We start from the raw sequence: 23532 nt of genomic DNA on the forward strand, positions 1-23532 counted from the left end.
TTGTTCACTCAGACATCAGAATGTTTCCATTGTTCACTCAGACAGTATAATGTTTCCTTTGTTCACTCAGACAGCAGAGGGCTTCCATTGTTCACTCAGACAGCAGAATGTTTCCATTGTTCACTCAGACATCAGAATGTTTCCATTGTTCACACAGACAGCAGAGTGTTTTCATTGTTCACTCAGACAGCAGAATGTTTCCATTGTTCACTCAGACAGCAGAATGTTTCCATTGTTCACTCAGACAGCAGAATGTTTCCATTGTTCATTCAGACATCAGAATGTTTCCATTGTTCACTCAGACAGCAGAGGGTTTCCATTGTTCACTCAGACAGCAGATTGTTTCCATTGTTCACTCAGACATCAGAATGTTTCCATTGTTCACTCAGACAGCAGAGGGTTTCCGTTGTTCACTCAGACAGCAGGATGTTTCCATTGTTCACTCAGATAGCAGATTGTTTCCATTGTTCACTCAGACATCAGAATGTTTCCATTGTTCACTCAGACAGTATAATGTTTCCTTTGTTCACTCAGACAGCAGAGGGCTTCCATTGTTCACTCAGACAGCAGAATGTTTCCATTGTTCACTCAGACACCAGAATGTTTCCATTGTTCACACAGACAGCAGAGTGTTTTCATTGTTCACTCAGACAGCAGAATGTTTCCATTGTTCACTCAGACAGCAGAATGTTTCCATTGTTCACTCAGACAGCAGATGGTTTCAATTGTTCACTCAGACAGCAGCATGTTTCCATTGTTCACTCAGACAGCATAATGTTTCCATTGTTCACTCAGACAGTATAATGTTTCCATTGTTCACTCAGACAGCAGAGGGTTTCAATTTTTCACTCAGACAGTAGAATGTTTCCATTGTTCACTCAGACAGCAGAATGTTTCCATTGTTCACTCAGACATCAGAATGTTTCCATTGTTCACTCAGACAGCAGAATGTTTCCATTGTTCACTCATACAGCAGAATGTTTCCATTGTTCACTCAGACAGCAGAATGTTTCCATTGTTCACTCAGATAGCAGATTGTTTCCATTGTTCACTCAGACAGCAGAATGTTTCCATTGTTCACTCAGACAGCAGAATGTTTCCATTGTTCACTCAGACAGCAGATTGTTTCCATTGTTCACTCAGACAGCAGAATGTTTCCATTGTTCACTCATACAGCAGAATGTTTCCATTGTTCACTCAGACAGCAGAATGTTTCCATTGTTCACTCAGATAGCAGATTGTTTCCATTGTTCACTCAGACAGCAGAATGTTTCCATTGTTCACTCAGACAGCAGAATGTTTCCATTGTTCACTCAGACAGCAGATGGTTTCCATTGTTCACTCAGACAGCAGAATGTTTCCATTGTTCACTCAGACAGCAGAATGTTTCCATTGTTCACTCAGACAGCAGATGGTTTGCATTGTTCACTCAGACAGCAGAATGTTTCCATTGTTCACTCAGACAGCAGAATGTTTCCATTGTTCACTCAGACAGTATAATGTTTCCATTGTTCACTCAGACAGCAGAATGTTTCCATTGTTCACTCACACAGCAGATGGTTTCCATTGTTCACTCAGACAGCAGAATTTTTCCATTGTTCGCTCAGACAGCAGCATGTTTCCATTGTTCACTCAGACAGCATAATGTTTCCATTGTTCACTCAGACAGTGTAATGTTTCCATTGTTCACTCAGACAGCAGAGGGTTTCAATTTTTCACTCAGATAGTAGAATGTTTCCATTGTTCACTCAGACAGCAGAATGTTTCCATTGTTCACTCAGACATCAGAATGTTTCCATTGTTCACTCAGACAGCAGAATGTTTCCATTGTTCACTCATACAGCAGAATGTTTCCATTGTTCATTCAGACAGCAGAATGTTTCCATTGTTCACTCAGATAGCAGATTGTTTCCATTGTTCACTCAGACAGCAGAATGTTTCCATTGTTCACTCAGACAGCAGAATGTTTCCATTGTTCACTCAGACAGCAGATGGTTTCCATTGTTCACTCAGACAGCAGAATGTTTCCATTGTTCACTCATACAGCAGAATGTTTCCATTGTTCACTCAGACAGCAGAATGTTTCCATTGTTCACTCAGATAGCAGATTGTTTCCATTGTTCACTCAGACAGCAGAATGTTTCCATTGTTCACTCAGACAGCAGAATGTTTCCATTGTTCACTCAGACAGCAGATGGTTTCCATTGTTCACTCAGACAGCAGAATGTTTCCATTGTTCACTCAGACAGCAGAATGTTTCCATTGTTCACTCAGACAGCAGATGGTTTGCATTGTTCACTCAGACAGCAGAATGTTTCCATTGTTCACTCAGACAGTATAATGTTTCCATTGTTCACTCAGACAGCAGAATGTTTCCATTGTTCACTCACACAGCAGATGGTTTCCATTGTTCACTCAGACAGCAGAATTTTTCCATTGTTCACTCAGACAGCAGAATGTTTCCATTGTTCACTCAGACAGCAGATGGTTTCCATTGTTCACTCAGACAGCAGAATGTTTCCATTGTTCACTCACACAGCAGATGGTTTCCATTGTTCACTCAGACAGCAGAATTTTTCCATTGTTCACTCAGACAGCAGATGGTTTCCATTGTTCACTCAGATAGCAGATTGTTTCCATTGTTCACTCAGACATCAGAATGTTTCCATTGTTCACTCAGACAGTATAATGTTTCCTTTGTTCACTCAGACAGCAGAGGGCTTCCATTGTTCACTCAGACAGCAGAATGTTTCCATTGTTCACTCAGACAGCAGAATGTTTCCATTGTTCAGTCAGACAACAGATTGTTTCCATTGTTCACTCAGACAGCAGACTGGTGATGACAGCAGAGAGGGCAGGCTGGTGATGACAGCAGAGAGGGCAGGCTGGGTGATGACAGCAGAGAGGGCAGGCTGATGATGACAGCAGAGAGGGCAGGCTGGTGATGACAGCAGAGAGGGCAGGCTGGTGATGACAGCAGAGAGGGCAGGCTGGTGATGACAGCAGAGAGGACAGGCTGGTGATGACAGCAGAGAGGGCAGGCTGATGATGACAGCAGAGAGGACAGGCTGATGATGACAGCAGAGAGGGCAGGCTGATGATGACAGCAGAGAGGGCAGGCTGATGATGACAGCAGAGAGGGCAGGCTGGTGATGACAGCAGAGAGGGCAGGCTGATGATGACAGCAGAGAGGACAGGCTGATGATGACAGCAGAGAGGACAGGCTGGTGAAGCTGCACTACTAATTTCTATCAACTGCAATCTCTTTGATGAGGGGATGCTGTAGATTAAGCAATGCACAACAGATTAACCAACGCACAACAGATTAACCAACGCACAACAGATTAACCAACTCATAACAGACCTACATCAGCACATCAGCGTGGCCTCTGAGTTAAGCTGGGATAAATGTGAGGATTCTGAAATCCTTCAATCTTGCATTTTCCCTTTCGACATGGATCCGATTCCTTGCAATCTGCTTCGCCATTTTGACTTCAGTCTCTGTGAACTTTCCATGGCATAGGAAGGGAGGTATGTTCACCGAAACTCCCTCGGACAATATTCCTTGAATGAGAAAGTCTTTGTCAGCCAAGATTACATCTCCAGACTTAAAATTATCCAACACTCCACTCTCCTGCACGATAGCCATATCGGACACGGAGGAAACAAATTGCTACTGTATGCTATCACTGTATTTGGAGTGACCCCCAATAAGAGATTGAATGAGTGTCTCCCTCTGTAGGATGAGTATGTGTTTCTGCTGTTCCATTTGACTTGGTGTGGCAATTTCTATGTCGGTACAGCCAATGACCATTCTACAATTTTTAAACACTTCAAAAGAAGCAGGGATACATGTTGCATTCCTCTCTTTGCTTGGAACTGTCGTCATGATGTTTTCAAAAAACAATTTATGGAGCACATGAATAAGAGTGATGGTCACATTACTAGTGGTGTTAGTGCTACAATGGACAAGACTGGACAAGTGCAAATTAACGTAGTTCTCACAACGTCATGAGGGCAAAAAAACGTGGTCCTCAAGAGACAGCCCCTGCCCCCATCCATTGGAATCTTCAAAACGCTGAATATAACCGACAACAGTTAGGGGGATGTTCTTGTCAGGTAGTCCAGTCTCCATCCTAATTACGTCATTTGACAGTGGAGAAGCAGAGTACCTCTCCTGGAAATACCCATGCTTATCCTTTAAGACCTTCAACTCAATTTGATTTTCCTCCAGAATGATACCCTGAACAATGGACGGCAACAAATCTGCATCAGTGGATGGAAGTGGTGGGTTGTGGGTGTCAGAGTACGTGGAAGTGTTTGCCAGCTCTTCAGCCTCTGCTGTGCCAACACTTGCTTCCAGATGCACTGCTGGTGCTGCTGTGTCCGGGTTATCCGTTTTACGGTTGAACCATACAGGTCCTGTTGCTTTGCCAGATGGAAAATGGCAGCTGCAAATCCTTGAGTCCCTAATATTAGGCCTCTTGTCAGCCCATCTGAAATACAATGAAAATACTTAGTGACATACTTTCACATTAGTTCTAATGTAGTGACTCTGCCTCCTGTCAGTCCAACTGAAATACAATGAAAATACATGGTGACATACTTTCACATTACTTGTAATGTTAGGAAGAATGTATGATAGCTACACATGCCTACTGTGTTGTTTACATGTCAAGGAATATAGTTGGCTAGCTGTATACAAGATGAAAGCAACACACACACGTATCATCATCTACTTGATTCATGTTGTAGCAATGTAGCTAGCTATGATGAGAAAGTGGAACACATGACGATCATTAGCTTGCTAGATACCGGTATGGGGAATGGGATAGCTGACTTACCTTATCATTCCGATCCATCGCTCTCTCATAGTTGTGCACTCAATAGCGATGGTTGTAGTCTGTTACAAAACACTTGCCCATTTCTCCAACTCGTTTTCTAAATTGAAAACTTAGCTAGACTGCCAAAACACGGGATAGCTAGCTAGCTAAGAAGCTCGTCAGAGAACTCAAATAGAAGAAAGCAATCGAAAATAGCAACAACAACAAATGGAACAGCCTAAAAAAAACTGTAACAAAATCAAATCTGAGTAATTACACTACATAGAATAATAAAGAAAATACGTTCAATATGTACAAACAAAGTTTTGATTTGAGCGCAATTTCTAATAAGTGGAGATGTCCAAACAGCTATCTGCAAAAGGATATCCTTGCTAATTAACACAGATCCAAGTTCAGTTCAGAGATCCATCAGCATCATTGCTGTAGGGTTAGCTGGAAGTTTCTGACTGGTGTGGAACAGTGACAATGGGCAGCCTGTCCGTGCTTGGCTCGAATGGATGTGAAGTGATTTTCCCAGTTACTCACACAGTCTTGTACCCAAAACCTTTTTTTCAACTGACTATTGTATTTTTTGATTGAATTGAACATTCTTAATATAAGGAGTAATTCATGAACGTCACGAGTTAATTGACACAAGCAAATTTGAGGAAATAGCAACTCTACTGAGCTATAACGACTACAGTGAATGGGTTAAATGACTTCCGGACAAGAAGAGTCCCGCAAAGCTCCTCCATGTTCTCACCACTTTATTCGAGCGTTGAGCTTTTTGGGCGTGTTCTTCTGCCCAGATGTTGAAGACGCATGCCAGATCTTACAATGCCTGCATAGATATCTTTTACGTTTCAGATAACCACATTATGTTGTAGCAATCTGTCAGTCGATGACACAGTCGATAACGTGGAAGAAAGAAACAGTATTTGGCTTTGTTAAATATAAAGAGTTTTTTTAATCATCATTGCTACATAGCTGAGAAGTGTCCCAGCAGAAGCAGAGATGAATTTATCCATCAATAGATGTATCATATCTTGGTAACAGACAAAGCCACATAGAACATCTCTGGCACAGATTCAACTACAGGGCGGAAGTCGGTTTATTCACAGCTTCTTCGCCGTTCTACCCAACGCAGCTTATTTTTCTTCTTTGTTTTTTATTTGACATTTTTCACCACAAATGAAAATGTATTTCTTCCCAGCTCACACTGCTTTTAATCATAGAATTATCAGAGAATATCACAGATTCCCTTTCCAATATTAACACATTTAAATCCATGAAAAGGTATGTGAATAGACTAACAGTACAGTCATTCACCCCCCATTCACCCCTATGCAGACTCCTCCACCAGTAAGACTTACCTGTCTAACAGAAGCCTCTCCAACATAATCCAGGTAGAATCAGGAATTCCCCAGCGTAGCTGTCTAGGCCCCTTACTTTTTAAAATGTTTACTAATGACATGCCGCTGGCTTTGAGTAAAAACAGTGTATCTATGTATTCTGAGGACTCAACACTATGCACGTCAGCTACTACAGAGAGCAAACATGAATTTTGCATGTCAATCTCTCCTGGCTCAAAGTAGAGGAGAGATTGACTTCATCGCTACTTGTATTTGTGAGATGTATTGACATGTTGAAAGCACCGAGCGTTCTGTTAAAACGACTAGCACAGAGCTCAGACACCCGTGCATACCCCACAGGGCATGCCACCAGAGGTCTCTTCACAGTCCCCAAGTCCAGAGCAGACTACGGGAGGTGCAGAGTACTAGATAGAGACGTGACTACATGGAACTCTATTCCACATCAGGTGAATCCTTTGATATACTTCCTGATTTGATATACCTCTATATGGGAATTACAGCTTCTGTTTTACATCTGGAATTTAATTAACCTATAGAACTATTCTATTTGTAGCTTTTTTGCTGTCCGTCAAAAAGAAAATCTATATTCTGCTCAGTACCTCTCCTTTGTATTTCAGGTAACTGGTAACTGATGTGGAGCATTAAAAATACACCTTATGGAACAGCGGGGGCTGTGAAGCAACACAGTCATAGGGATAGACACATGCATAACAACACGCATGAAAACATACACACTTTACACACACGTACACATGGATTTTGTGTTGTAGATATGTGGGAGTGGAGTATGGGCCTGAGGGCACACACTTAGTGTGTTGACAGCAGTTACAGAGGATCCATAATACGCAATTCCCCAGCCCTAATTCCCATGCCTCAGGCCTCTACCACACACCCAAACACACCTCAGCCTTGTTAGCCATCCCATAGACAAGGTCATATATTTTGAGACTCATCCATAGAAAGAGCCGGAATGGCTCATAGAGCTCCTGTTTCTGTAGCGTGAGGCAGCTTGATGTACAAGTACACCCCCTGGACAGGATGCTTGTTTTTCACAGGGCCTTAACCCCAATTTATCTTCTTAATGCAGAGTGCATTGCAGAGACACACCGGTTCACATTTTTACAGTCTTTGGTATGACTCGGACACGAGGTACATTGGCGTGCACATGGGACTGGACATCACAATGCCAGTGTGATGAAGGAAGGGGAAGAATCTGACCTTTAAGAGGTTTAGCACGTTGAGTATAGCACGTTGAGTATGACATTCACCCCTATTGAACAGTCGTGGCCAAAAGTTATGAGATTGAAACAAATTTTAATGTTCACAAAGTCTGCTGCCTCAGCTTGTATCATGGCAATTTGCATATACTTCAGAATGTTATGAAGAGTGATCAGATGAATTGCAATTAATTGCAAAGTCCCTCTTTGCCATGCAAATGAACTGAATCCCCCCAAAACATTTCCACTGCATTTCAGCCCTGCCACAAAAGGACCAGCTGACATCATGTCAGTGATTCTCTCGTTAACACAGGTGTGAGTGTTGACGAGGAGATCACAGGTGTGAGTGTTGACGAGGCTGGAGATCACTCTGTCATGCTGATTGAGTTCAAATAACAGACTGGAAGCTTCAAAAGGAGGGTGGTGCTTGGACTCATTGTTCTTCCTCGGTCAAACATGGTTACCTGCAAGGAGACACGTGCAGTCTTCATTGCTTTGAACAAAAAAGGCTTCACAGGCAAGGATATTGCTGCCGGTAAGATTGCACCTAAATAAACCATTTATCGGATCATCAAGAACTTCAAGGAGAGCGGTTCAATTGTTGTGAAGAGGGCTTCAGGGCGCCCAAGAAAGTCCAGCAAGCGTCAGGACCGTCTCCTCAAGTTAATTCAGCTGCGGGATCGGGACACCACCAGTACAGAGCTTGCTCAGGAATGGCAGCAGGCAGGTGTGAGTGCATCTGCATGCACAGTGAGGCGCAGACTTTTGGATGGCCTGGTGTCAAGAAGGGCAGCAAAGAAGCCACTTCTCTCCAGGAAAAACATCAGGGACAGACTGATATTCTGCAAAAGGTACAGGGATTGGACTGCTGAGGACTGGGGTAAAGTCATTTTCTCTGATGAATCTCCTTTCCGATTGCTTGGGGCATCCGGAAAAAAGCTTGTCCGGAGAAGACAAGGTGAGCGCTACCATCAGTCCCGTGTCATGCCAACAGTAAAGCATCCTGACACCATTCATGTGTGGAGTTGCTTCTCAGCCAAGGGAGTGGGCTCACTCACAATTTTGCCTAAGAACACAGCCATGAATAAAGAATGTTACCAACACATCCTCCGAGAGCAACGTCTCCCAACCATCCAGGAACAATTTGGTGACAAACAATGTCTTTTCCAGCATGATGGAGCACCTTGCCATAAAGAAAAAGTGATAACTAAGTGGCTCAGGGAACAAAACATCAATATTTTGGGTCCATGGCCAAGAAACTCCCCAGACCTTAATCCCATTGACAACTTGTGGTCAATCCTCAAGAGGCGGGTGGACAAACAAAAACCCACAAATTCTGACAAACTCCAAGCATTGATTATGCAAGAATGGGCTGCCATCAGTCAGGATGTGGCCCAGACGTTAATTGACAGCATGCCAGGGCGGATTAAAGAGGACTTGAAAAAGAAGGGTCAACACTGCAAATATTGACTGTTTGCATCAACTTCATGTAATTGCCAATAAAAGCCTTTGACACTTGTGAAATGCTTGTAATTATACTTCAGTAATCCATAGTAACACCTGACAAAAATATCTAAAGACACTGAAGCAGCGAACTTTGTGAAAATGTATATTTGTGTAATTCTCAAATCTTTTGGCCACGACTGTATGTTCAGTCCCCAGGCCCGACTCGAATCTTGACCTGCTAACAGAATCAGTAGGTTCCAGCCCATTACTTCAGTCTTATAAATTGCTAATAAAGCTCAGGCCTACTCTGTGTTTGTGTGGTGGTGTTTTGACCTCAGACGCCAGACCACTGGCTTTTTAAAAATGTTTTATTATTTATCATTTAGTTAACCAGGTAGGCCAGTTGAGAACAAGTTCTCATTTACAACTGTCAGCTGGCCAAGATAAAGCAAAGCAGCACGACAAAAATAGCAACACAGAGTTACACATAAACAAACGTACAGTCAATAACACAATAGCAGAATCTATGTACAGTTTGTGCAAATGTAGAAGAGTAGGGAGAAAAGTCAATAAATAGGCCATGGAGGTTAAATAATTACAATTTAGCATTAACACTGTAGTGATAGATGTGCAGATGATGATGTGCAAGTAGAGATACTGGGGTGCAAAAGAGCAAGAGGATAAGTGACAATATGGGGATGAGGTAGTTGGGAATACTATTTACAGATTGGCTGTGTACAGGTACAGTGATCAGTAAGCTCAGCCCAGTCAAAACTGTTCGCTGCTCTGGCCCCCCAATGGTGGAACAAACTCCCTCACGACGCCAGGACAGCGGAGTCAATCACCACCTTCCGGAGACACCTGAAACCCCACCTCTTTAAGGAATACCTAGGATAGGATAAAGTAATCCCTCTCACCCCCCCTCCCCCTGAAAAGATTTAGATGCACTACTGTTCCACTGGAGGTCATAAGGTGAATGCACCAATTTGTAAGTCGCTCTGGATAAGAGCGTCTGCTAAATGACTTAAATGTAAATGTTAAATGTAAGCTGCTCTGACAGCTGATGCTTAAAGTTAGAGAGGGAGATTTAAGACCGCAGCTTCAGTGATTTTTCAATTTGTTCCAGTCATTGGCAGCAGAGAACTGGAAGGAAAGGCAGCCAAAGTAAGTGTTGGCTTTGGGGTTGAAGAGTGAAAAATACCTGCTGGAGTGTGTGCTACGAGTGGGTGTTGCTATGGTGATCAGTGAGCTGAGATAAGGTGGGGCTTTACCTATCATAGACTGGTGCCAGTGGGTTTGGCAACAAATATGTAGTGTGGGCCAGCCAACGAGAGCATACAGGTCACAATGGTGGGTAGTATATGGGGCTTTGGTGACAAAACGGATGGCACTGTGATAGACTACATCCAATTTGCTGAGTAGAGTGTTGGAGGCTATTTTGTAAATGACATCGCCGAAGTCAAGGATCAGTAGGATAGTCCGTTTTACGAAGATATGTTTGGCAGCATGATTGAAGGATTATTTGTTGCGAAATAGGAAGCCGATTCTAGATTTAATTTTGGATTGGAGATGCTTAATGTGAGTCTGGAAGGAGAGTTTACAGTCTAACCAGATACCTAGGTATTTGTAGTTGTCCACATACTCCAACCGTCCAGAGTAGTGATGCTAGTCAGGCTGGAGCGTGCGGGCAGCAATCGTTTGAAGAGCATGCACTTAGTTTTACTTGCATTTAAAAGCAGTTGGAGGCCTCAAAATGAGTGTTGTATGGCATTGAAGCACATTTGGAGGTTAGTTAACACAGTGTCCAAGGAAGGGCCAGATGTATACAGAATTGTGTCGTCTTCGTAGGGTTGAATAAGAGAATCACCAGCAGCAAGAGAGAAATCATTGATATATACAGAGAAAAGAGTCGGCCCAAGAATTGAACCCTGTGGCACCCCCATAAAAACTGCCAGAGGTCCGGGCAACAGGCCCTCCGATTTGACACACTGAACTCTATCTGAGAAGTAGTTGGTGAACCAGGCGAGGCAGTCATTTGAGAAGCCAATGATATTGAGGATGCCGATAAGAATGCGGTGATTGATGGAGTCGAAAACCTTGGCCAGGTTGATGAAGACGGCTGCACAGTACTGTCTTTTATCGATGGCGGCTATCATATCGTTTAGGACCTTGAGTGTGGCTGAGGTGCACCCATGACCAGCTCGGAAGACAGATTGCATAGTGGAGAAGGTACGATGGGATTTGAAATGGTCGTTGATCTGTTTGTTAACTTGGCTTTCGAAGATTTTAGAAAGGCAGGGCAGGAAGGATATAGGTCTATAACAGTTTTGGTCAAGAGTGACCGCGGCAGCTTTCCAATCTTTTGGGATCTCAGACCATACGAAAGAGGGGTTGAACAGGCAAGTAATAGGGGTTGCAACTATTTCGGCAGATAATTTTAGAAAGAGCGGGTCCAGATTGTCTAGCCCAGCTGATTTGTAGGGTTCCAGATTTTGCAGCTCTTTCGGAACATCAGCAGTCTGGATTTGGGTGAAGGAGAGGCGGGGGGCTTGGGCAAGTTGCTGCAGTGGTTGCTGAGATGTTGGCCGGGGTGTGGGTAGTCAGTTGGAAAGGATGGCCAGCTGTAGAAACATGCTTATTGAAATGATCGATTATCGTAGATTTATCGGTGGTGACAATGTTTCCTATCCTCAGTGCAGTGGGCAGCTAGGAGGAGGTGCTCTTAATCTCCATGGACTTTACAGTGTCCCAAAACGTCTTGGAATTAGTGCTACAGGATGCAGGTTTCTGTTTGAAAAAGCTAGCCTTAGCTTTTCTAACTGACTGAGTATGTTGGTTCCTGACTTCCCTGAAAAGTTTCATATGGCGGGGGCTATTCGATGCTAATGCAGAATGCAATAGGATGTTTTTGTGCTGGTCAAGGGCAGTCAAGTCTGGGGTGAACCAATAGCTATATCTGTTCTTAGTTCTACATATTTTGAACGGGGCATGCTTATTTAAGATGGAGAGGAAAGCACTTTTAAATAGCAACCAGGCACCTTCTACTGACGGGACGAGGTCAATATCCTTCCAGGATACCCGGGCCAGGTCGATAAGAAAGTCCTGCTCACTGAGGTGTTATAGGGAATGTTTGACAGTGATGAGGGGTGGTCGTTTGACCGCAGACCCATTACACACGCAGGCAATGAGGCAGTGATCACTGAGATCCTGGTTGAAAACAGCAGAGGTGTATTTAGAGGGCAAGTTGGTCAGGATGATATCTAAGAGGGTGCCCATGGTTACAGACTTAGGGTTGTACCTGGTAGGTTCCTTCATCATTTGTGTGAGATTGAGGGCATCTATCTTAGATTGTAGGACGGCCGGGGTGTTAAGCATGTCCCAGTTTAGGTCACCTAACAGTACGAACTCTGAATATAGATGGGGGGCAATCAATTCACATATGGTGTCCAGGGCACAGCTGAGGGGTGAAGGGGGTCTATAACAAGCGGCAATGGTGAGAGATGGTGGATTTTTAAAAGTAGAAGCTTGAATTGTTTTGGCACAGACCTGGATAGTATGACATAACTCTGCAGACTATCTCTGCAGTAGATTGCAACTCCGCCCCCTTTGGCAGTTCTATCTTGTCGGAAAATGTTATAGTTAGGGATTGAAATTTCTGGGTTTTGTGGCCTTCCTGAGCCAGGATTCAGACACGGCTAGGACATCCGGTTGGCGGAGAGTGCTAACGCAGTGAATAAAACAAACTTAGGGAGGAGGCTTCTAATGTTAACATGCTTGAAATCAAGGCTTTTACTGTTACAGAAGTCAACAAATGAGAGCGCCTGGTGAATGGGAGTGGAGCTAGGTGCTACAGGGTCTGGGTTAACCTCTACATCATCAGAGGAACAGAGGAGGAGTAGGATAAGGGTACGGCTAAAGGAACTATAAGAACTGGTTGTCTAGGACGTTTGGAACAGAGAGTAAAAGGAGCAGATTTCAGGGTGCGGAAGAATAGATTCAAGACATAATGTATAGACAAGGGTATGGTAGGATGTGAATACAGTGGAGGTAAACCTAGGCATTGAGTGACCATGAAAGAGGTTTTGTCTCTAGAGGCACCATTTAAGCCAGTTGAGGTCACTGGCAGTGTGTGGGGTGTGGAACAAAAAGGCTAGCTAAGGCATATTGATCAGGGCTGGATGCTCTACAGTGAAATAAGGCAATATAGGTATTGTAGCCCAAGAAATTGGCTCATGGACCTCTTCAGCCAGCCGGGAGATGGGCCTAGCTCGAGGCTAGCTCAAGGCTAACTGGTGCTTGCTTCGGGACAGAGACGTCAGCCAGGAGTAGCCACTCGGATAGCAGCTAGCTAGCTGCAATGATCCGGTGTAAAGGTTCAGAGCTTGCGGTAGGAATCCGGAGATGTGGTAGAGAAAAAGCAGTCCGATATGCTCTGGGTTGATATCGAGCTGTGCACACTGGCAGGAATTGACCGGGCTGAGGCTGGCTGATGTCCGAGTTAACGGTGATGACCGCTAGCAGTGGCTAACTGACTACTTGCTAGCTAGTAGCTAGTTAGCTGGCTAGCTTCTGATGGGGGTTCTAAAGTGTAAAAAAAAATAGCAGATCCGTATCACATTGGGTGAGGCGGGTTGCAGGAAAGTATGTTCAGTCTGTAGATGGGAATTGAGATTTTTTTTTTATATTAAAAAAAATGTAGACAAAATATATACAAAGAAAAATAAATATACATGGGACGGGACGGGACAAGACAACAGACGTTTGACTGCTAAGCCATCTTGGCCTACTAAAGGTAGTGGCAGAGTATACTACTGTATGTGTTTTAACAGGAGTATTTTATTTTGAAACAGCAGTGTTCTTAGAGTGTATTGGGTCAAGAGGTTTCTCGGAGGTTAAGGTTTTTTTTCTGAATTTGTTTTGCTATATTGCTTTATATGATGCTATATTATTTTTCAAGTCAATATTGACATATCTTATCCTGACATTGGAAATGCAGTTGCAGACTATTGGTTTGGTCCACTGCTCAGTGTATCCCTGTTGCAGCCCCATTCAAATTCAAATTAAAACAGAGAGGGATGTCTTCTGGATCGACAACAACGGTTTGCAGCCACAGGAATAGCTAGCTGCCTGTTGTTGGTGCAGTAGAAAGTTATGTTATGGTTACAATTACTGCTTGCTGACAATGCCACCAAATATTACATGTTGAACTTGGTAACTGTGGTCATTGGACAAAGCCAGATACTGTTCCCTCATTGGGTACCTTAATAAAAGTCAATACAAACAAGTGAACATTTTGTGGATTGAGGTGTAGGGGCAGAGCTTATGATTGACAGACACTGCTTCTCCTTCCTCTGTGACCGTATAGAGCCCCACAGTGGAGGCGTCATAAGAAATGTAGCCAATTTATTCATTACTAAATGTAGCTAACATTAGATACGTAGATAATCCAGAGATTCTTAGCTTTGCCTCGATTCGGCAGTCTTGTCCAGATCATCATGGCATCTGTAGTTCTTTATTATAGCCACATTAGCAGCTAATTAGCTTTTTATTTTGGAGGGGGTAAATACAGGTGAATCTATTGATAAAAGTCACCTTGTCCTAGAGAGATTTACACGGTTATCAAAATACCACACCAGGGTAAGCCTACACAGAACACAGACCTTATTTTAAACGTTTCTCAAATCTTTTATGGGGAAAATGAATGTTGGAAAAGCGATTGGAACCATTTCCCTGTTTAACTGCTAGCTTTTATGGGTATTATGACTCATACTATGGTATTCTACATGATTTGCTCCTCATAGTAAAAAGCTCAACTCTCGAATTGAAGAGGCACATCACAACATGGAAACGCTAACCGAATAGAAGTCCCATAGCTCTGTGATATGCACCTCTATACAATCATTGCCATTACTCAATACAAGCCTTGCAATTTAGACATTCCAGTTGTGTTTATGTTACTTGTTAGTTGCTCCAAGTTTTCGTTATACGATGTGTGAATTCCATAGTCGAATGTTGAATAAAAAAATATGTCCCTACTATATTCTCTGGGCATTACTGAGTCAAATGAATAAAATGAGTCAATATATTAGTCAGGAAAAAAGTGCCGAACTTCCCATCACTACTATGAACTCCTGGCTAAACGTGTGGTGGTAAATGCACGGCTTTAGGTAAAGGTTAAGCGCCTATCAATTTGGTTTCTCCCGCTTAGGGGGTGTTTTCAGAGTTGATTTGAAACACTAATGTTCATGCATATTATGCCTTTGTTTTCAGTAACGTGAAGATATTTGAACATTGATATGTAAATGTTGCAATAGCATTGCCAAATGAGAATTCACCAAAGATTTATGCCAGGCAACGGTAGGTCCTTTAGGATGCCCTTTCTCCTCCTTCAGAAAGAACTGTTGGTGAGGTAACAGAAAGTTACCAGCTGTCAGATATACTGATTGATATGAGTTTATTCTATTGACACTCAATAAGCTTTTTGCCTTTTGTAGCCCTACTCAAGTAGAGCTATTCCTATATAGGTAAATATGTTTATGTTTTCAAATTACGTATTTTTGTCAGCTATTTTCATCCTTTTTCAGACTCAAATGGTGCTACTCCAGAACCAACTAATTAGGCTGCCGGGTCGTCTATCTTTACACTTCCCCAATCAAATGATCAATTGCAAAGCCAGGCTGGACCAGGCCAGGGCACTGCAATAATTGAACCCTATCTTCACGAAGCACCCCATCCACCTGCCCATCAGCCAGATTCCCCAGGCCGGTACTGTTCAGCAGACTGAAGCCTGTGACCAGGGAGTGCTTAACATCCACAATCCTCTCCTTCCATCCAAATGAGCCCACTGTCCTCTGCCAAACATGTCATTTCCTTTATGATCACTCTATCACACTTAATGTGGCCACAATTACAGGGCTTAAATGGATCTTAATAAACCCAAGAGTGAACTTTATGCACCATTATGTCCTACCAGTGAACGTGGAACGGGGGGGGGTCTGTTTCAGTACAGCAGTGGAGATCGTGACCCTTGACCCATGGCCCTGGGCCCTGGGGCCTAATTTCCGTAGGAGGATTTCTAATATGTGAAAAGGGATATTATGTCCTTTTAATTGAGTTCAAGAGAAAATGACTGTACTGTACCAAAACCAGTTCCCTATAGCGTTCGACTGGCCTCGCCCTTTACATTTCCTTTGCTTCAGGGTGGAAAAGGCGTCACCGACAGAACCCGCTACCGTTGGTGTTGTCAACTTATAGGGCCAGACGTAAGTGATCGACATGACAGACAGGGGCAGATGGAAGCGGGTTGCCAATGCGTTCCCTCTGAGAGCGGCCCATGTCAGCAGTGAGTAATAGCGTTGTTACGGGAATGGAGTCACCACGAGAAGAGTCTGTCATGTGATTCATTTGACCCAGAGTCTGAGGTGTAATCCGGGAAGAGCTGCGCCGCTACAAGGCTTTCTCATCCGCTCATAACCTCATACATAGTCAGGAATGGCTCTGCAATAGCCTGGTCCCAGATCTGTTGGCGCTGTCTTGTGTATGGTCATTGTCATGACATGCTGGCAAGGCAGTAAAAGCCAATCTGGAACCAGGCTGGCTCTGCAATACATCCAAATTACAACTTGTCATCGATCTCACAATGCTTGATACAGAAAGATTCTTGATATTTGTTTTGCTTTGCTGTGCTGGATTATTATTGGTGTAAGTGTTTTTGTTTTGTTTTTAATACAGTGGGAATGTTTTTTTTAAACGGAGCGGAATTGAATGTGTACTGTAGAAAGCATGTCTGCACCACTGAGGACATAAGAGATAAGATGTTTTGGTATCAACTACCTTGGCCCTGCCTGGATAATAATATCACTAATAATACACATAGTAGATACTAGGCTACACATTTACCACTGTACCACCAGAATCACTAGTCCATTATTGTTATCATAAATGGTCATCAACTATACCTTGTCTTTGATTGATTGGTTGTTTTTTATACACAGTACATACCGACAGGGATAACAAAACAAAGTCAATGACTTATTTCTATTGTGGTCTGTTTCCTTTTCTGTTTTTTTTCTCTACCATCCTTTAGATTAATATTTCCTGTGGCTGATCTATTCACTTGACTCCCTCATACTATAGGGAATCTAAGGACTTGTTTCACAGGCACCTGTATGGACACCCATGGGTCACACAGAAGGGGAGCATTGACATGTGGGGACCCTTTGACCCCTTTACAGCATCATCAATCAGTCTCAAGGCCACACAGACAGTTTGGCCATTTGTTATTCGCTTTTTCCTTCATCTCCTTAGCCCACCTTCAGCAAACACACACACGCAGGCACAGACACACTGCTTTGGTGTGTCCCCCACACACACACTTTAAGGCTCCCCAGAGATGGCCATCAATCTTAGAGTACATGCTATTGATTAATACCCACAGTGGCCACACATAGACAACTACATACGTACACTAAGTAAATACAGTTGAAGTCGGAAGTTTACATACACCTACTTAGATTGAAGTCATTAAAACTTGTTTTTCAACCACTCCACAAATTTCTTGTTAACAAACTATAGTTTTGGCAAGTGGGTTAGGACATATACTTTGTGGATGACACAAGTAATTTTTTCAACAATTGTTAACAGACAGATTATTTCACTTAAAATTCACTGTATCACAATTCCAGTGGGTCAGAAGTTTACATACACTAAATTGACTGGGCCTTTATTAAACAGCTTGGAAAATTCCAGAAAACAATGTCATGGCTTTAGAAGCTTCTGATAGGCTAATTTGAGTCAATTGAAGGTGTACCTGTGGATGTATTTCAAGGCCTACCTTCAAACTCAGTGCCTCTTTGCTTGACATCATGGGAAAGTCAAACAAAATCAGCCAAGACCTGAAAAAAACAATTGTAGACATCCACAAGTCTGGTTCATCCTTGGGAGCAATTTCCAAACGCCTGAAGGTACCACGTTCATCTGTACAAACAATAATACGCAAGTATAAACACCATGGAACCATCATACCACTCAGGAAGGAGACACGTTCTGTCTCCTAGAGATGAACGTACTTTGGTGCAATAAGTGCAAATCAATCCCAGAACATCAGCAAAGGACCTTGTGAAGATGCTGGAGGAAACAGGTACAAAAGTATCTATATCCACAGTAAAATGAGTCCTATATCGACATAACCTGAAAGGCCGCTCAGCAAGTAGGAAGCCACTGCTCCAAAACCGCCATAAAACATACAGACTAGGGGTTGCAACTGCACATGGGGACAAAGATCTTACTTTTTGGAGAAAAGTCCTCTGGTCTGATGAAACAAAAATAGAACTGTTTGGCCATAATGACCATCGTTATGTTTGGAGGAAAAAGGGGGAGGCTTGCGATCCGAAAAACACCATCCCAACCATGAAGCATGGGGGTGGCAGCATCATGTTGTGGGGGTGCTTTGCTGCAGGATGGACTGGTGCACTTCACAAAATAGATGGCTTCATGAGGTTGGAAAATGATGTGGATATATTGAAGCAACATCTCAAGACACCAGTCAGGAAGTTAAAGCTTGGTCGCAAATGGGTCTTCCAAATGGACAATGACCCCGAACATACTTCCAAAGTTGTGACAAGATGGCTTAAGGGCAACAAAGTCAAGGTATTGGAGTGGCGATCACAAAGCCCTGACCTCAATCCTATAGAAAATTTGTGGATAGAACTGAAAAATCATGTGCGAGCAGGGAGGCCTACAATCCTGACTCAGTTACACGAGCTCTGTCAGGAGGAATGGGCCAAAATTCACCCAACTTATTGTTGGAAGCTTGTGGAAGGCTACCTGAAGTGTTTGACCCAAGTTAAACAAATAAAGGCAATGCAACCAAATACTAATTGACTGTATGTAAATGTCTGACCCACTGGGAATGTGATGAAAGAAATAAAAGCTGAAATAATAACTAATACTATTATTCTGACATTTCACATTCTTAAAATAAAGTGATGATGCTAACTGACCTAAGACAGGGAATTTTTATTAGGATTACTGTAAATGTCAGGAATTGTGAAAAACTGAGTTTAAATGTATTTGGCAAAGGTGTATGTAAACTTCCGACTTCAGCTGTACATACAACTGCTGCTGGTCATGCAGATACACTTGCTACTTTCCCCCTTTCTCCACCCCTCCCCCAAAAAGAACACAGCACAGTACACACACAGGGTGAACCATTGATTTCTGGTTTCCCCTCGGGGCTGTTTGTGTGTCTCTGATTTAAGTTGGGTCTATTTTATGACATGCCCATTTTAACTGCACCTTTGCTGATTAGGGATACAGCCATACCTTTGTGTGCTGTGACAGGGCCAGTGATGGATGCTTATGTGAAGAGTAACCAACTACTGTAGAGGTTTGAATCAGGAGTGATGTGTGTGTGTGAGAGAGAGAGAAATCTGGGTTGAGGAGGGAAAAGTACCATTTCTGTTCTGAATATGTGACACGTGCAGAGGGATGACATCATCACCACCCGCTACAGCTTGCGGAGATGTACATACAGTGGGTGCATTTGTAAATTCAATCTGGAGTGCCAGAGCCAACGTTTACTGACACCGGTCCTATTCAACGGGTGTTGAGCGTTCGTAAATTCATCAGTTATTCTGCGCTCTGGCACACTCAGACGAGAGTGCTCTGAAATTGGAGTAGATAACCAGAGTGAATTTACGAACCCATCCAGCATGTACAGTGTATGTACCATAGAAATAGAATGAATAGAATGGGTGTCCCCATTCAAGTCAATGACGGCATAATGGGTGGACTGGCGGCCATAAGAACAAATCAGGAAGTGTACTTATCAATCTGTACTGTGCTTTGTTAAATCAAGTCAACTGACATTACAGAAATACATTCCATTCCATGAACCACATCAGTTAACATCATTTGAAGGAACATTCTACATTACCATGGAAATGATTGCATCACAATCCCAGGCAGCCATTGCAAGTGTACCCATCAATTTACCAGAGCTTCCAAGTCTGTTCTATTCATTCTATTTCTATGGCATAGACAGCTCAAAAGACACAGCCCATGGGTCCAAAATAGCTTCATGCCAGTAACCATGGTGACGACAGACAGCACTTCACAGCTTCCCAGCATCATAACCAGACAGAATAGCGATCCTCTTAACCACTAAAGCACCACTAAATCACCGTAATGCCAACGCAAAACACTGGGCTGGATTGTTGTATGTCAATAGTAAAGGGTTAAAACGTGGTTAATGTCACTAGAACATGGCCATCTCACCTCAGACATAGATCATATCATTACTGAGTCTATTCACAAGTATGGTAGCACGGGGGGTAGTGGGTGGGTCACATGGTTTACAAAGAGTTCATCTGTATTTTTGTTCGAGCTTCAACCAAAAAATTCTAAGGTTGCATTTATCTGTAGGCTAGATTATGACAGTTCAGTGGTTTTGATTCATTTTCATTTGCTATCAATTTATATCCCCCTTTTTCTATTCCCCTCTGACAATTAACATTACTGGAATAAAACTGCTCTCTGAAAATCATGTTACAACTACGGTTAAAGTCAACTAAAGGTGCTTTACATAACTGTGGAGTTATAGTCTTTTCTTCTTAGGTTTAGGTTTGTATCATTTTGGGGCTGTGAGAAACGTAACCTATTAAACAGGGAGTTAGAGGCTTTCCTATCCCACTGTCCCTCTGTGGCTTTTGCAGTAGCCAAATAAATTTGTTGTGCTCTCCAAAGTCCACTTGGATTCCACTTAGCACATTATCTGCACAGCCAGGGCTACTCAATAATTTCCCCCCTCTCTCTCTTTCTCTCTCTCTCTCTCTCTCTCTCTCTCATATATTTTCAAAACTTGACAATGTACAATCGGGTGTTATGTTGAAATTGGCTGGTATCAAGAGGACGCATGCCAGATAATTCATTAGACGTACCGTTTTGTAGAACCGGAGGGGCACAGCCATCCTGGCTGGCGAGCTAAGTAAGCTTGGCAAAGGGGGTGTGAGAGAGCCTCAGTCCAGCGTGGTGTGGGGAGCATTTTGGCAATAGTGTTGGGTAAAATCACTGGGGTAGGCAAGCCCCCCCCCCACACACATTTTTAGTTAATTTTTTACAACCTATGTGTTGTGATAATTGTTGTTTTCTCTATAACCTGTTACTTCATATGCCTAAAACCGAGACAATAAAAAGACACAGTGACAGAATAAATTCAACCACACCTTTGTTTCATCACAAAACCGGATAGCAACCTCTGTCCGTTGAAGTCCACAAAGCACATTGCATGTAACAGACAGTTACATGACCTACTGCATGGTCAAGCAAGTTAATCTTTCCAACATTTTCTTACAACTTTAACAACTATTGATTTAGAACCACAGAGAGTTACTGCAAGTCGCAAAGACAACAGGAGCTGCCTCCATTATTCCAGCACCATTTCAACCATTTCAACGTCAACAAAACACCTCTTCTTAGTCTAATACAGTGACAACTAAAAGATACCAAAAACAATTTAGTCCAGTCAATGTATTGTAAATATGATGTGGCTGTCCATGGTGCTGACTCTTGCTGTGTGTGTGTGTGTGTGTGTGTGTGTGTGTGTGTGTGTGTGTGTGTGTGTGTGTGTGTGTGTGTGTGTGTGTGTGTGTGTGTGTGTGTGTGTGTGTGTGTGTGTGTGTGTGTGTGTGTGTGAGCGTTCATCAAGTAGAAAAACATGTTGGCTCACCCTACTTGTAAAGAAATGACAATGCCATCCTCCTCTCTTTCATGTTGATGAAATGGTCTATCACTCTGTCATACAGTGCGCACTTTTATTTTTGGTTGTCCTAGACTGTCAAAACTTCTTGTTCACTAGCCTAACTTCCATTCATGGGCAATGTTAGATAGTTAACATTAGCCTTCTGCGTCTAGCTACATATTGAACTTCCATCCTTTCAAGCCAGAGGCACAATGTATGAATTAATGGTTTGATAAGAGTCACCATTATAATCATTGGCCAGTACAGAGAAATAAGTAAAACCACAAATCCACATCCCTATCTCCATCCGGGGACAATTTTAGTTAGCTAGCTAGCCACCAGAGGACAGCAACACAACGAGATGCAACAATCCAAGTTGTTTCTGTCAATGATGTAGCTCTCAATGGGATTTGACAGGACTGATGCCAAAATCCAAGCTGGCTTCCCATTACACTTTTTTGGTGCGCCAGGACCATTCACAGTTTAGCTCGCTCAGTTTAGCTCAAGGCTGATTGGCAAATGTATTAAACGTTTTTTTATAAAGGGAGGCCAAATGCTCACTGGCTTCCTTTGCATTCCATGCTACAGTACGGATGGCAACAACATCATACCCGTTTGGACCAGACAGCATCAGATAGATGGCCTACACGTAGAGAGACAGAGGGGTATCGCTCACTCGGATAGTTTCTCGTGTGAGATACGTTCAGCCTCTTGCGAACTGAAGGAAAATTATGAAACAGAGAGACGAAATATACTTTTTTTTTTAAATGTACTTATTCTTTTTTTGGTCCATTGTTTTGCTTCCCTTGGCATCCATGAATACACACCACTGTATTTGGGTGACTGTCGCCATTTTCGTTTTCAGAGGCTTAAGTTACAGTTGCATTGAGGCTAGCGGTAAGTAGTGAGAGTAGGTCTAAGGCAATACTGGTAAGATCCACACATCTGGATGATAACATGTTTTCCATGTTATTTGATCAATATAGTTTTTTACATTTGATGTGGATGTTTTCTCTATGACCCTATTACCAACAGAACTAAATACCCGCTCTGCACGACTGACATCGGGAAATTAATGAACAATGCCATGTCAGTATCACCAAGTCATTTTAGTGTGCATGCGCTGCATCGAGGATGGCAATAAATTCAGTTATTTCACTATCGGGTTCAGGTCAAACCTGTGTGCCCATTTTATTATGCAAGTGCCAACAGGATTCCAACCTTGGAATGCGTGGCACGTGATATCACCCACTGCGTGCCCTCCTTTGGCCCAATGATGTCCATGTTTCCCCTTGAACGAGGGGGTCGCCCATGGTCTCTGTGATGAGAATATACATGTAGGTCTTTATGGAAGAATAATATGTATCCCAGGGTTGAAACATAACTCATTTGTGTCAATTACTTCAACACAGACGGGTTATTATAGTAATGGAAGATTACTATGGAGTGGCCTGCCTGACCTTAAAGAGCCCCAGTGGACTAAAGAGACGGTTTTACTGTCACATACATCTTGTGTTGCTTTACATGGTCAGCCATAGTAGTACTGCACCCCTGGAGCAAAGTATGGTTAAGTGCCTTGCTCGAGGGCACATCGCTAGGCTACATGCCGCCTTACAGATTCTCCTCGGGGGTTTGAGTGTCTTCTCCAGGGATGAGTGCTGTCGGGTGGGGGTCAATGCTCACTGCGCTAGACAATGACATACATCCATCACGTTGATGACGTCTATAAAGTCTCCGACGACATCTGCTGAGAGCTGAGGGGAGAACAGATACCCCGACTGCGGTGCTCTCCACTACGCCCTCGGCTCCGTGGGCTCCCCTCTCACCTGAAAACTGTCTCCATCTAGCGGTGCTCCGGCTGAGCATCAGTGACAGTGCCAAGAGAGAAGGAGGCTGGAACAACGGCCTGTGTATTAGCAACCACCGCAAATACA

This window comes from Oncorhynchus nerka, linkage group LG8, assembly GCF_034236695.1.
Source record: "Oncorhynchus nerka isolate Pitt River linkage group LG8, Oner_Uvic_2.0, whole genome shotgun sequence".
Lineage (NCBI taxonomy): Eukaryota > Metazoa > Chordata > Actinopteri > Salmoniformes > Salmonidae > Oncorhynchus > Oncorhynchus nerka.